The sequence below is a fragment of the Macaca mulatta genome, chromosome 7 (genome assembly GCF_049350105.2).
Source record: "Macaca mulatta isolate MMU2019108-1 chromosome 7, T2T-MMU8v2.0, whole genome shotgun sequence".
Taxonomy (NCBI): Eukaryota; Metazoa; Chordata; class Mammalia; order Primates; family Cercopithecidae; genus Macaca; species Macaca mulatta.
The window spans coordinates 55,893,834-55,906,656 of record NC_133412.1 but is presented as its reverse complement, the minus strand read 5'-3'; the positions used below and the strand labels follow the sequence as shown (position 1 = coordinate 55,906,656).

The 12,823-nt window shown below is 53.9% G+C and overlaps 1 protein-coding gene across 14 annotated transcripts in view; it reads left to right on the top strand.

The window, feature by feature from the left end:
• Window positions 1–12,823, top strand: part of LINGO1 (leucine rich repeat and Ig domain containing 1) — a 205,899-nt gene that overhangs the window by 55,139 nt on the left and 137,937 nt on the right. Inside the window, exon 1 of one of the 14 annotated variants that reach the window (XM_077940034.1) lies at window positions 438–607. The exons of the other annotated variants lie outside the window; for them this stretch is intronic. The gene's annotated coding sequence lies outside the window, so the exon portion shown is untranslated. Of the gene's footprint in view, window positions 1–437; window positions 608–12,823 lie in introns of those variants that run through there. 14 annotated transcript variants of the gene reach the window in all.

The window sequence follows — 12,823 nt, the reverse complement described above, 5'->3', positions numbered from 1 at the left end:
AGGCTCTTGATGTATATTGCTAAATTATCACTGAGAAAAGTTGTCCTAATTTGCCCTTGGAAGGGGCAGAGAGATGTCGGGCATCCCAGGTGCACATATGGTGGGTACGAACGCAGATGGAGTGGGGATCAGGAGTGGGATAATTAATGAACAACTCAAATGCGTACAGTGCACAAGGCTTCAAAGTGCTGTCGAGGAAAATGCGTTACTTGATCCTTGACACCCTCCTGAAAGGCCCTTTTCTTTGTTCTCCTTTGGAGAACTGAGGCCTCCCGCCACGGTCACAGGTGACTTTGATTCAAGCTCAGCTCCAGCCGAGGTGGCTGGGCTGGGAGTTGAGGAGGCTCGGGGGAGGGTGGTTAATTAATGTCCAGCGGCCACCTTTTCCCATGGTAGGAGTTCCGTGTTTTTGCTGGCAATGGAGTGTTTGTGCCTCCTGGGGAAGTGGGAGGGGCTTTGGGGTCACAGAGCCCTGGGTGCTGCCTCTTACCAGCTCCGGGCCCTCAGGCAGGCTCCGGACCTCCCTGAGCCTATCTTCTCCTGGATAGAAGGGGAGTGACGCAGATGCAGCCCTTGGGGAGCTGGAGGGCTGAGTTAGATAATGCAGGTAAGAGTTCCTGAAGCCAGAAAGGTGCTCTCAGGTGGAAGAGCTGTTCCCCTAGGAGAGCTATGGGGGAAGGGTGGGCACCCGGGAGAACGGCAGAGGAGTGGGCTGCATGGGAACACATTCGAGGGTCAGTCAGTGGGGGGCGGGCAAAGCCTGCAGTGGTGGGGGCAGGGGGTGTCCAGTGCTCTTCATTTCCTTGTAAAAGGTCCTTTTGGAGAAACTGACCTTGGTCCAGTGACTGGGGAGAGGGGGATGGGTGAGGGCTGGGGGAGGTGCTGAGTCTGCGGAGTCGGGGGGTGGGGGGCCATCCCCATCCCTGGCCTCTTCTTCCTTGTATCCCTGTCCCTCCTCCTCTCCAGGCCCCAGGCTGGCCTTCTACCTCCTGGCACACCCAGGCCTGAGGGGTTAATTTTGAGGTGCCTGAGCGAGCCTGCCTTGGCAGTATGTAAATCCATACACTTTCATAAACTGCTTAATTAGGCGAATGTTAATGAGACGTTAATTACTGTTGTGCCCGCCGATCCCACAGAAACGGGGATTATGTTTCTCTTCAAACATCCCATCTTAATTATAACTTGTGCTTAATTCTGCATCTTCCACCAGCCGGGCGAGGGTGGGGTGGGCACCTCCCTTTCTCAGCAGTTCTCTGATGGCTTCTCATTTTTGGTCTTCCATTCGTTCCTCAGACATCTAGTAAGCACCTACTATGTGCCAGGCACAGTCCAGGAGCTGGTGCTGGGGTGACAGAGGGCAATCAGCCCCAGTCCCTTAGGGAGCTCCCTGCCCTGTAGGGAGGTGGATTTGTAAGTATATATTGCAGCGAAGGCCCAGGGAAGAGGTGTGAGGGGCTGCTTGGCAGGCATGGGTGGTCCCAAAGAGGAAGTGGTTTGTCTCTTCAGGTGATGGGTCAGGGAAGGCTTCATGGAAGAGGTGACCTGTGGACTGAGTGTTGAAAGTGGAAGAGTATTCACCAGATACGTAGGAGGTTGAGAGTTCGGGTGGAGGGTGGTCCTGCTTGGCCAAAGACCTGGTATTCAAAGCCTCGACCCCCATGTGCTTTCCCTCTCTAATCCAGATCTCTTAGCCTTGAAGCCCAGGAGTTTAGGGGGCTCCTCAGAGAGCCTTGGCTCTGCCCAGGGCCACCAAGTGGCCCTGGGCAGGTATCTGCTCCTCTCAGGGCCTCACTCCATCTTACTCTGAGGGCCTGGCTAGGAATTGATATGGGTCTTTGGTCTCAATCCAGGGAAGAGGGTGGTCAGGGTAGGCTTCCTGGAGGAGGCCTCTCCACAGCCTGCTCCTCTGGAGCTATGAGACTCTGTATTTTGCTCTTGCATTTGAGTCTCTGAGCGTAGCACACACATGTGCTTGGTGTGTGCCATGGCCCCACCCTCCAGGCCAGACCACCATAGCCAGGGGACTAAAAGACTGGCCTGCACACACTGTCCTCATGCCACGGCTTCTACCCACCCCTTGGTCCACTCTGCCTTCACCCAGCAAGGACTGCTTAATGCTGCCTCTGCCTCTCCTTGTTCTCTTTCACCCTCAAGTACCAGGAAGCCTCTGGCTGAATTAAGGGTGAATTCAACCTCCAGGGTGAATTAAGGGCTGAATCATCAAACTCGAGGTCACAAAAGATCCAAGAGGGCATTAAGCCCCATTTTAGAGATGGGAGACATGGGGCCAGAGAGGGTCAGGGCCTGGCGTGGAGTTGCATGTCACATGCAAGCCTCACTCCATCACTCATGTCCACTCCACAGATGGGAATACTGAGGTTCAACGAGGCTATGTGCCAGGGATGGAGGCTCCAGGGGCTGGGCGTCTGGCAGGGCCTCAGTGAGCTCCTTTGGATCATCTCTTCTGATGCCATTCCCCTGGAGAGGGGACCCTTGCAAATGGGCTACAGACACCTGGTGAGGGGACTCCACTCCATGTCCCTGAAGCTGAGAAGCTGCCTTGGCTCCCCAGCCCTTGGGGCCCTTTCTTCTGCAACTCCTGTTGGATCTCTCCTTTGAGCACTTAGTTATGGTGGGAGATGACTTACCTGGAATGTCCTGTACCTGACTTGTACCAGGTTAATGGCATTTGTATTTCTAGGCATCTGAACTCAAAGGAGCACAATCACAGAGAAAAAGCCCTTTAGCCCATTACGTGTATTTGAACAATTACAACTCAGCCCTTTAAATTGGTTATTATGTCCCCAAATATGAAAACAAAGAATGTCTGGCCCAGCTCCTGCGCCATCAGCAAAACTGTGAGGACAGCCTTTGGTTGCAAGTGGTCCTGTGCCTGTAGACTGGGCTGCTGTGGCCTTGTTCCTTATAATTTGCATTGTGTTCACAATTTGGTGGTGGGTCCCTGTATTGCCCCACCCAATACACTGGAGCAAATTTTTGGTTTAATAGAATAGTGTGAATTAAAAATGGATACTTGGGCCAGGCACAGTGGCTCACTCCTGTAATCGCAGCACTTTGGGAGGCAGGTGGATCACTTGAGCTCAGCAGTTCAAGACCAGCCTGGGCAGCATGGCAAAACCCCACCTCTATTAAAAATAAAAAAAAATAAAAAAAATAAAATTAGACATGGTTGCATGCACCTGTAGTCTCAGCTTCTCGGGAGGCTAAGGTGAAAGAATCACCTGATCCCGGGAGGCAAAGGTTGCAGTGAGCTGAGGTCATGCCACTGCACTCCAGCCTGTGTGACAGAGTGAGACCCTGTCTCAAAGAAAAAAAAAAAAGATACTTATTAACAATCATAACAAAATAAAGCTTTTTAGCAAATTTCTGTGGTTTCTATGTTTCTGGCTGTATTCCCAGTTTGGGCCCAGTGGTGAGTCCTATTACCCTCACCTCCTTTCCAAGCACCCAGGATATACTCACTTATTCCTCCTCCTGTGTCCCAATTCCTCCAGCTCTAGGCAGGACACGGGGGAGAATTAGATATTTGGAACCTCAGAACTGGAGGCTGGCTCCCAGTGAGCAGCTGGCCTGTGGGTCTCAAACTCAGATGCCCCACGGGCCAGGCAAAGGGGCTAGAAATGAGCAAAGCAGGTTGATAAGGACTGTGGAGAACTGGAGGGCCACCCATCAGCCCCAGCTGATTGCTACCATGTGGAAATAAATGCAGGCCTTGTGTGGCCAGATTCAACTTTTCCAAGAGAAACCAGAAATCCAGATTTCTATGTAATTTGCAAAAGTTGGCAACTGATTCTAATCTTTTAAAAAACCACTGAGCTCAAGGCCAAACAAAACATTCCGCTGCTCAGTTTGTAACCCCTGTTTCTGGTTCAGCCCCTGCGTTTGCAGACAGGGACTGAAACCTGGTGGGGCTGGGGCATGGGACCCTGGACACCCTTAGTGGCTGGGCTCACTCCAGAGGCCCCGTGGTCTCCCACCTTGAGCCTCTCCATATTCAGCCTGGGCTGTTAGATGTTCCCCTCCCCTCCCCACCCCAACCCCAGCAGGCATCCCGCTACCTTCCCCATGGAGGAGGGAGTCATCAGGTGTGTGGAATGACAACCAGAAACACGGCTGCTGCAGGGAAACAGGCATGAGTCACTGCCGCGCTGTCTTTTAAAGAGGGAAAAAAAGCTGCCTCCTTAGAATTGTCACCCAGGCCCACTCTGAGAGGCAGTGAGTGAGGCTCTGAGACCTGGCAGTTTATTTCCGGGCCACATCCCCTCTGGGGTGAGCCCTGGCTGGCACCAGGTGAGCAGTAGTGCCCTGGTTATGGGTGTGGCTCAGATGCCAGGCTCCCCACGGCTGTGGCCAGGGCAGAGTGCTCAGTGTGTTTGTTCAGTTATGACTTTAAAAAATAACACAGGGACTCTTTTATTAAAACGGCTGTATTACCAATCAACACGTTTTAATAGGACACTCAATTAGAGCAAGATTTACAGAGAGGTAGACGCCCTCATGTAAACTATCACCTTTCTCCCCAGTCGCCAGCTCCAGTGCATCACTGTCTAATGTGGTCTCCTTTCTCAGCTGGGCGTGAGACGATGACTTTTTTCAGCTCCCCTGCACCTCTGAAGTTAGGGAAAGGGGCATTGAGGAGAAGGTGATGCTTGCTGAGCACCTGTGGTTGCCGGGTACTGGTCCTGGTGCTTCGATATACAACCTCACTTACTGTTGACAGCCACCTTGTGAGGTCGGTGTAATTGGCTCCATTTTTTCAGGTGGGGAAACTGAGCCTCTGAGAGAAACTTGCCCGCAGCTTGCTGCCTCAGGCCCACTTGGACCGAGTTGGCTCTGACAGTTGCGGAGTTAGCAGGCTTTGCGGTCCCTGGCCTCCCTCCCAGCTGCCCTCCAGCCTTCATTCTGGGCAGAACTTTCCAGTCCACACCTCTCCTCCATGCCAGTTCACTCTCAGGCCCAAGGGTGCTGGGGGCTGCAGGAGGCTTGTAACCTCAAGTCAGAGGCCAGTGAAGGAAGGGGGAAGCTCTATGTGCAAGGTAGTGTGTGGGTCTGTGTGTGCGTGTGCATGCGTGGCTGCACACACATGGGCATTTAATCTGGATAGGTCACATGTCCATCCGCTGGGTGCCTGCTACTTACTTGCCTGCCCTGCTGTTAAGTGTTTTTCAGGTCTTCAGAGAAGGCCCTGATTTTACTCCTTACTCAGGGAGGGTGGGGTGGTTTGGTCTCAGGTGCTCCCTCTGTTAGGGGCCTGGTGGGCTCCCTATGGGCTGAGTGGAGTGGACCCCACCCTGGAACACCTCAGATAGGCCCAGGCTGAAGTGGGGATAGCACTGGGGAGATTCCGGACCTCACCCAACTCTTTCCCTCCTCCCTTTCTGGCCGCCCCCTCCCTGACAATGGTGATCCTCTCATTGCCATAGTTCTTCCTCTGTGCCAAGCATGGTATGAGGGGCTTTTCACAGATGGTGGCCCCATCTGGTCCTCCCAAGATCCCCATATAGTAGGCAGTCTCATCGTTTTTCAGATGAGGAAACTGAGGCACAGAGCGGGTAAGCAGCTTGCCAGCGTCACAGAGTAAATGGCAAAGCAGGGATTTGAGCCCAGGCATCTCACTCCAGAGAAGGTGCTCATCAAGAATATGAGGTGTGGCTGTCCTCCTGGCCCAAACTCCAGCTTCACCTCCACCGCGAAGCACACCCTGACTGCCCCTGTTGGCTCTGAACTGCCCCAGGTGCAGTGAGAGGTCAAGTGAGCTTAGCTTTGAAAGCTGGAGAGCAGGGGACAGCATCTAGTTTTCTCCATCTGCAGACAAGGAAACGGAAGCCTGCAGATGGGAATGCCCGCCTTGGGGTGCGCAGTCAGTGAGGGGTGAAGCCATCTGGCTTCCAGTCCAGTGCTCTTTCTTCTGCACCAACCTCCAGTCCAGTGCTCTTTCTTCTGTACCTACTTATTGCATTGATTTTATTTCAGAGACAGGCCCAGATGCGTGGTCGGGAACAGACCAGAGGAGAGCCCGGCTAAGACCCCTTTTCCTCTCCTTTGCCTCTAACCCTCAAACCATGCAGACTTGCACATTTTCAACCTCCCTCCCATCCGTCACCTTCCCACCATTAAAACAAAAGAATTGGGAGGCGAGGGAGGGGCGAGCCATTGACTTAAATGTTTAAATTAGCCTCGCTTCGCTGAAAGCTGGGTGTCAGGATAAATCCATTCCTACAGTGTCATATATATTTTCCTGAGTGGGAAGTTGGTGAATAAATGAGTGTTCTTCATATATTATTATGGCCTGACACAGCCGAGGCAGGGAAAGGCGACCCACGGTGATTAACAAGCAGGTCTGGGCTAATGAGCCAGAGGTTGGGCTCCTTATGGGGGGCCTGTGCCTGGCACCTGGGCCAGGGCTGGGGACTGAGCCGCTGTTCTGGGGCATTCCAGCCAACTCTTGCTTAAGCTAGGAGGCCTATGGTGCCTTACCTTCTCCTCCTCCTCTTCCATCTGTCCCTTAGGGCAACTCCCTGCCCCTGCTGGCTCTATTTGCCCTGTCCCCACACCCTGTCTCCTCTTATCTGGGGACTTGAAGTGACATCTCTGTGGCTCACGGTCCATGGAGGAAATAGAATCTTGCAAGGAAAAAACCATGAGACCTTGACATCTACGTGGTGTTAATATTATTAGATTAAAAGACACCTTGACTTGGTTTTCACAGTATTCCCATCGACCAGTGAAGGAACTGAGGCACAAAGATGGAAAGTAATCCCTGTGAGCCTGTGGGGGCCCAGCCTCCGCCTCTGTGGTGCTCCCACAGCCACCTCAGTATTGCCGTGGCTGAGTGGATCCCCGTATGATGCTGGAGTCAACCCCTGTACATGGTCAGTGCCTGACAAGCCCAGCCCTGGCCACTCTTGTTCTAGGGGCTCAGATACTCCGTCCTGTCAGACCGGAGCTTGGGCCCCTTCGGCAGACTGCCCAAGAAAACCCGTCTCAAAGACATCAAAGTCTCAAATGTCAAACCAAGACGATCCCTGAGGAGCTGGAGAGGGAGGAGGTGGGGGAGGTGGCCCTTGAATCAGGGACACTGACACTGGTGGGGAGGGGAAGGCAGGGTGGCTTGACCAAGGAGCGGGGCAGTAGGGCCCCCAGCATCTAACCTTACCCAAGGACTGTGGGATCCTTCCCAGGCTTGGGCTTCATTTCCCATTGCCCCTCTCCCTCCCCTAGACTGTAGGGCTGAAGGTATGGGTGGGGAAACCTGCACAGCAGAGGTGGGGGCCCTTCCCCAGGGCTGAGCTCCAAGGTGTCCCTGAGGGATGAGTGTGAGAACATGGGTAAGTCTGTGTGCGAGGTGGTGCACGTTAGCATTGGGGGGCCGTGGAGTACGGGGTGCACATACGTGGGGACATTCAGCACCCTCTAGGGAGGTGGAGTGGGTGGCGTGGGGGTTCAGGGTCATTACCCTGAGCACGTTCTCATAAAGTGACACCTTTGCAATTGTCTTTCAAGTTAGCATGTTGATGTTCTTAACACTGTGATGAAAATGTGCAGAAGTAATTGAAAGCCAGACAGTTAGACGCCAGATGCAGGAAAATGGTCACGTTCACTCCCTCACCAACCAGGGCTGCTGAGCCTGGGCTCCCACCTCCGGCTTGGCCCTCTTTGATGGTATGTGTATGTATGTTGATGGTACCTTGTGTGCAGGAATGTGTGTGTGTGTGTGTGTGTGTCTGTCATTGTATGTCAGTATATTGTGAAACTCTGTATGAACACATGTGAGTGTGTGTGTGTGTGTGTCTGTCATTGTATGTCAGTATATTGTGAAACTCTGTATGAACACGTGTGAGTGTGTGTCACTGTGTGTTTTGTTGTGTATATGTCTGAGAATGCATGCTTGATTGTGTCATTCCCCTGTGTGTGGACATGTTTTTGACTGTGGGTATCAAAATGTCCGAGCTTTTTTGGGCCTAGTCTTCCTTGTGGACCTTAATGAGAGTTATGGGCTCCATAACTGTAAAGCATTGTCCTCGTGTGGTGGGTCATTTGCTGCGCTCACACGAGGAAGGATGCAGAGATCAGGACCCTACAGTGAAGAAAGTGGGCTGGGTGGGGCAGGGTCTAGCCTGGGCCTGCCTGGCCCTTCTGTGTGTACCTGGGCCCACGCCCTCCCTGTCACTAAGGCTCTCTAGCCTGTCCAGCCCTGCCCTAGCCTGGCCCCAACACCCTGGCCATCCCACCAACTTCCCACCAGCAAGCCTTTGCTGAGTCACACTGTCCAGACAGGATGGGGAGGAGACCCTGCTCCCACCGAGGAGTCACGATGAGGAAGAATTTGGGAGCTGTTAAATGTTAAACCACATTGGGCTGGATCAGGCTTTAGAAGATTGAAAGGGAATTTAGCTTTGCTGGGGGCAGGAAGGAGGAAACATCCAGGGCAAATGTGTGGCATCAGGAAGGAGTGGGGAGTGTGGCAGAGATAGGGAGGCAGCCAGGTGGGGTGGGGCCACTGACAAAGGCAAGGAGCTGGAGAGGTGGCTGCAGAATGCCCGGCACATAGTAGGTGCCCAGGAAATATCTGAAATGCAGCTGGGGGTCCCATTATGGGGTTTTTCTTGTGACCTTCAGAAGATGTTAACCAGAAGGTATAACTGTAACATAACCAATGATAGCAACTCTATTTCCTAAGCCCCTACAGTGCAGGCAACACTGTGCCTGCCACCCTACACACATTATCCCAGTGTATTATTTCATTTTACAGATAAAGAAATGGAGGGTCAGGAAGGTAGTGACCTCCTCAAGGTGACAGCACAAATCAATGTTGGTCCTAGGATTCAATTCCAGGTCTGATGCCAACGCCTGTGCTGCTGCCCCTCCATGCCTCAGTTTCCTCATTTCTACCATGAGGGCCTGGAAGAGAGGACTTCATATTTGGCTTGCTTTGGGGCTGGAGCCTGTTGACCCCAGAGTTCCCTCTGCTGAGTAAGACTTTGTGCTGGGCCTGGGGAGCTTCCTCCTTCCCATCAGATCCCTAGGGCCACCTCCTTTCCCCTAGGCCAGTGTGGAGCCAGGCCTGGAATGGGCAGGAGCAGAGGACAGCGAGCCATTTGGAGGGAGGGGCGTTGCTGCACTCCTGAAGGGAACTGAGTGGGGACCTGGCTGTGCTCCAGTCTGGTCCTAGAAGGAGGGCCTTGGCCTCAAGGGAGTTGTGCATCCATCTGTGGCTTGGTCTCCTTCCCTACAGATGTGGCTGGCAGAGGGAGAAGCCATACCTTTTGTGTGCACAGCCCCCAGATAAGTCAAAAAGTGTCTTACCTGCATTGCCTGCCTCAAGCTTCCCAGCAGCCTTGGGAGCTGTGACCACCAGGCCCCATCTTATAGGCAAAGACACTGAGTTTCATGGAAGCTTGTGAATTTCCCAGGGTCCTCAGTGACTGAGGGCAGAGAAGGGCTAGGCCATCTTCTGCCTACTGGACCTACCCTCACCATGGCCCTCTGACAGGCCAGGCCAGGGACGCTGCACTGTGGGAGCACAAAGGACAGCTCTGACTTCTGAGGAGGTTGCCAGAGGCAGGGCCTGGGGCTGGAGGGGCCACTTTGCAGGCTCTTCCTTCTCAGAGCCCCAGCCCTAGAACCCCCAGCACAGCCTAGGCTGGGACTGCCACCCGCGGCACACTCCAGAGGCAGCTGTGTTGAGCTGGGTGGAGCGTCCTGTCGCCCTGTCCCCGGGAGGCGGGTGTGCCTAATGAATTAATTAATGTTGGCAAAGCACTTGGGATCTTGGGCTGAAAGGTGCTCAATACATGCAAATCAGAGTGATTGTTATTATCCATAATTATGGAGTTTCTGCCGGAGAAATTATTCAGAAGCGGACGGTGGCTGGGCCAGCACAGGGCCCTGCCAAGATCTGCTCTTCAAGAATAGGGGAATCTGTCTTCCTTCCTTCCCTTCCTCTCCTCCCTCCCTCCCTCCCTCCCTCCCTCCCTCCCTCCCTCCCTTCTTTCCTTCTCCCCCCTCTTCCCTCCACACTTCTTGCCTTCCCCTTCCCCCCTCACTCCCTCCCTTCCTCCTTTCTTCTTTTCCTTCCCTTCTTCCCTCTTTTCCATCCTCTCTCTCTTCCTCCCTCCCTCTCCCTTCCTCCCCACTTTTTCCCTTCCTCCTTTTCCCTTTTGCCCCTTTTCTTCCCCCTTGCCCTTCTTCTCTCCCTTTCCCTCGTCCCTCCCTGCTCCCACTCCCTCTCCCAGTTCTGGGCCTGTTTCCTGCTTTTCCGCAACAAATGCCTTCTTTGTCTCGTCTCTCATGAAGACAGGCATCTGGCAAGGTTTGGAGAAGGAGGAGATGGGGCAGTAGCTTCTCACCCATGGGGGAAGGATCCAGAAGCAGAGCCTCACTTTTTTCCTCTGTTAAATGGGTGCATAAGGGGTGCCCTGCCTCTTTGGGTGAGTGGCAGTGCCCAGGAGGGCACTCTCTGGGTTGCAAGCTTCACGTCTGCAAGGCTCTGCCATATGTTGTTTAGATAAACATTGTGTGTGTGTTTGTGTGTGCACACTTGGTGTGTGTGTGCCTCCAGCCCCCTCCTCCCTCAGACCATGTTCTCAAATGGCTTTGTGTCTTTGGCTGTTGGTTCCCTGATGGCTGAGGCTGACCCTCCTCCACCAGACTGAGCGAGCGAGCAGTCCCATGCTGACAGTCCTTGGCAGTGCCCAGAAACAGCAATCCAAATAAACTCTCTCTCAGCTGCACCCTACTTCCCTCCCCCTACCCCCAGTCCTCTGTCTCCATGGTGATGTTCATCTTTTGTGCCCACCAGCCCCAGGGAGGGCTGCTCCCAGATTCAGCACCACGAACAGCGCCTGGCTCAGCCAGGCCCACAGAGTCTCCTCTCAGCTGAACATAGCCTCCACAGGTTATTCTGACCCAGGCCCTACTTCCACAGCCAGACACCGAAGCCAAGAGAATGCCAGTGACTTATCCAAGGGCCCACAGATGCTTAGCTTTAGAGCTGAACTACAGCCCTAGTCTCTGAACTCCCCATTGCATTACAAGGAGGCTTTAGGACTTCCTAGTGTTCCGTCAACTGGGCAAGCACCACCTACTGTGTGTCTGCCTCTATACCAGGCTTGGTGATGGAGGAGAGTTGGAGGCAGTCAGGTCTCTGTTCTCTCCAGCACGCGGGACCCACGAAACAACAGCCATAGCCACAGCCACGACAACAGCGAGAGAGCCGGGGATGGCAAATATGACAGTATGTATGTGCTTGATTTTGTGGTGTCTGTGAGAAGTACTTGAGAGGTGTGAGGCACAGTAGGTCCCTGTAGGATGGAGCAGTCAGGAAGGCTGTTTGGAGGAAGTGGCACCCAGCCTGGAGAGGCAGAAAGGAGGGGGAAACTGGTTGCTGAAGAGGGGCCCAGAATGAAGCTGGCCTGTGTGTGAGTGATGGTGAGAAGTCCATCCAGTGGGCTCAGGGCAGCTGGTGGCAATGAGCCTGGGAAGGTCTGCAGTGCCCCATGAGGGGCTGGTCTCTGTCCTGTGGGCGCACTGGAAGGCTGACCAGCACAGGAACACAGTGGGATTCCCCTCCGCTCTACAGTGCTATAGCCTGCTTTGGTGTCAGAATCCAAGCCCCTACCTCTCCCTTGCTCCCTTACCTAGGGTTGGCTGATTCCATCTGGAAGTGACAATAGGCCGTGGTTGTCTATGAGGCCTTTGTGCCTTATCGCCCAACCTGTAATCTTTCCCACCCAACACAGGCTCCTTTTCCCTGGCATTTGTCAAAAACATGGGACAGAGCCCCAGAGCCATGTGGGGAGGCCAGGCTGGAGAAGGCCTCTTGCTGCCCATCGATTTGCATTGCTTTTGCCAGCTGCCTGAGCGGGTTTGCCGGACACCATGGGGCTGTGTTTGGCTTTGGATAATGAAATAATGTCTTCACCGAGGAAGGGAGAAAGCCTTTGCTAATTAGCTCAGCTGCCTACTTTTAGGGCAAAAGTCTTTACTGTTAGGCTCCCATCGCTGGCCGAGTGGTGGGGCTCTGTGGGAAGCCAGTGGGGCGGGCAGTCCACCTTGGGGGAGACAATGGGAGGATGAGAGGGGCTAGGGCAGGCAGGGCCGACATTTTCCAGGGACACTATCTCCTTGGCCTTCTGTCCCCCAGCAGCATTTTCCTGGCACAGGTGCAGCATGGGGTAAGAAAAGGTCTTGGGATGACGTAGATCCTGGTTCTGTCCCCAGCCCTGCCACTTGCAGGCCTCGTGGCCTTGGGCAAGACACAGCTGACTCTCCGGGTTTCGAGTCACCTCCTCTGAAGAAGGAGGCATGGTCACATGTGAGAGGGCAGCTCCTGGGCTTGGTGAGATGATGGAACAAAGCACCCAGCACACAGTGGGGACTTGGGAAATGTGGGTGGCTTCATGTTCACTACTTAGGATCACAGCCTTACCTTGCTATTGGCTCGGGCCTTGTTCATCTAGAGCTCAAGTGCCCCACTATCCACCCGTCTGACCCCATAGAAGGGTGAGATCTTCTTCCCTGACTTCTCCCAGGGACTGGGAGGCAGTGGGGCCAGTTGAATGGCTGGATTCAAAGGCAAAAGCATTTGAAGTGCTCCTTCCCCTACAGTTTAGGCCCTGGGGCTAGTGGGAAGGGGCTGAAGATGAGGCCAAGTGATCAGAAGAGGGAGGGCCAGGATGGAAAGGCCTGAAAACCTGACCCTCCTCCAGGAAGTCCTCCAGGGATCGGCTGGAGGTACTCTTTCTCTGTGTCCCCCTACCCCATAGACTTTCACTGTGTCCTTCCCAGGGCATTTCCCCCC